The sequence below is a fragment of the Anabrus simplex genome, chromosome 1, assembly GCF_040414725.1.
Source record: "Anabrus simplex isolate iqAnaSimp1 chromosome 1, ASM4041472v1, whole genome shotgun sequence".
Lineage (NCBI taxonomy): Eukaryota > Metazoa > Arthropoda > Insecta > Orthoptera > Tettigoniidae > Anabrus > Anabrus simplex.
The window spans coordinates 630,007,587-630,009,900 of NC_090265.1; the positions used below are offsets into that span (position 1 = coordinate 630,007,587).

At 49.1% G+C, this 2,314-nt stretch overlaps 1 non-coding gene across 1 annotated transcript; it reads right to left on the reverse strand.

Moving 5' to 3' along the window:
* Positions 1–378: 378 nt before the first annotated feature.
* TRNAG-UCC (transfer RNA glycine (anticodon UCC)) lies at positions 379–450 on the reverse strand. Its single transcript has one exon. It is a non-coding gene; the product is annotated as a tRNA-Gly (tRNA).
* Positions 451–2,314: the final 1,864 nt, after the last annotated feature.

Below are 2,314 nucleotides of genomic sequence, written 5' to 3' on the forward strand. Positions count from 1 at the left end.
GAGGCTGAGTGGTTGATGTTCCAGTTTTCGTGCCACTTTCCAAAATTTCGTGGCAGAGCCGGGAGTCGAAAAAGGACCTCCGGGGATTGCAGCAAATCACACTAACTACTACACCACAGAGGCGAAATCGGTATGCGATTGTCTTTATAAAATTGTTTTCTCCTTATTGTCTTTAGAATTTATATATGGTTAGAACTTCAAAAACTGGGATTGAGAGCGGTTAGGAAATATTGTACCAGGACTAATTCCAGGTAGAAAAATAGGGACAGAAAAGTAATATAATTCATTTCGACTGCTGGTTTAGGTCTGTACATTGAAGTTCTTTAAATGAACACCAATAAACATACATCACACACATTAAAGTCTTTCAAAATCACATGCGATGGCCGGGAATCGAACCCGGATCAACTGCTTGGAAGGCAACTATGCTCACCATTACACCACCATCGCACGGGGAATGTTGCCATCTCCACAAGATGTTATAAAGCAGATCGTGCCATCTGACTGCGCAACAATCACGTACTCTCTGTAGCTCGGAATCTTATCCGTAACGAATCGTGTGCTTATTTAGGAGAGACGATGTGTAAAAAATTTACTTTCTTCGTTTCTATCCGTTTACAGTCCGGGGTTGGATTTTTCCCTCGAAGCGAGGGATCCCACTCTAGTTCCTCAAGGGCAGTGTCACCGGGCGAGTTGGCCGTGCGGTTAGGGGCGTACAGCTGTGAGCTCGCATCCGGGAGATAGTGAGTTCGAACCCCACTGTCGGCAGCCCTGAAGATGGTTTTCCGTGGTTCCCCATTTTCACACCAGGCAAATGCTGGGACTGTACCTTAATTAAGGCCACGGCCGCTTCCTTCCAAATCCTAGGCCTTTCCTATCCCATCGTCGCCATAAGACCTATCTGTGTCGGTGCGACGTAAAGCCCCTAGCAAAAAAAAAAATTAAGACCACGGCCGCTTCCTTCCCATTCCTAGGGCTTTCCTGTCCCATCGTCGCCACAAGACCTATCTGTGTCGGTGCGAAGTAAAGCAAATAGCAAGAAAGAAAAAAAATATGGCATTGTCCTGAAGAGTGAGGCTTTTGGGTCGGGGACACAACTGGAATGGAGGACCAGTACCTCGCCCAGGCGGCCCCGCCTGATATGCTGACTAGGGGCCTTGTGGGTGGATAGGAATATTGGAAGGGATAGTCAAGGAAAAGGGAAGAAAGCGGCGGTGGCTTATAGTTAGGTACTATCCCGGCATTTGCCTGGAGGAGAAGTGGGAAACCAGGAAAAATCACTTCGAGGATGGCTGAGACGGGAATCGAACCCCCCTCTAATCAGTTGACCTCAGTGGACCCCGTTCCAGTCATCGTACCACTTTTCAAATTGCGTGGCAGAGCCGGGAAGCGAACCCCGACCTCCGGGGATGGCAGCTAATCACACTAACCACTACACCACTACACCACAGAGGCGGACCCCCAACGATAAGACTTTTTTTTTTTTTTACGCCTATGTTGGTGTAGACCTTTGGGTTTTCAGGCATGCTTATGTCCTCAAACTTCCTCTCTACGTTTCCGAAGGCTCTATCATGGGGGATGAATAAATGGACGACGATAGGGAACCACATTTCTATCCTTTGGACGTATATTGGAGACTCCATAAGAACCAATGCATCAGCAATCCGACGATAGTCATTTTTTCTTGACCGCCACATCCATTGAGAAACAATCGTATGTTGGTAATACTTTCCAAATCCGCATGCACTTGATGATGTACAGCAGATGCGATTGCGTTGAAGCTTTTAGCGAACTCATTTCCTAACATAACGTAGGACGTGACGTTTTCTGTGGTCTGAGTGCTTGTGAATTAGCTCTGGTAAATATCGAAGTAAGGCCGCCTCTGTGGTGTAGTGGTTAGCGTGATTAGCTGCCATCCCCGGAGGTCAGGCTTCGATTCCCGGCTCTGCCACGAAATTTGAAAAGTGGTACGCGGGCTGGAACGGGGTCCACTCAGCCTCGGGAGGTCAACTGAGTAGAGGTGGGTTCGATTCCCACCTCAGCCATCCTCGAAGTGGTTTTCCGTGGTTTCCCACTTCACCTCCAGGCGAATGCCGGGATGGTACCTAACTTAAGGCCACGGCCGCTTCCTTCCCTCTTCCTTGCCTATCCCATCCGATCTTCCCATCCCTCCACAAGGCCCCTGTTCAGCATAGCAGGTGAGGCCGCCTGGGCGAGGTACTGGTCATTCTCCCCAGTTGTACCCAAGCTTGCCCGCGGGAACAAAGTTCTTGACCATCACCTGGTCACCTACATTCAAAGTGGTGGGTCTCCG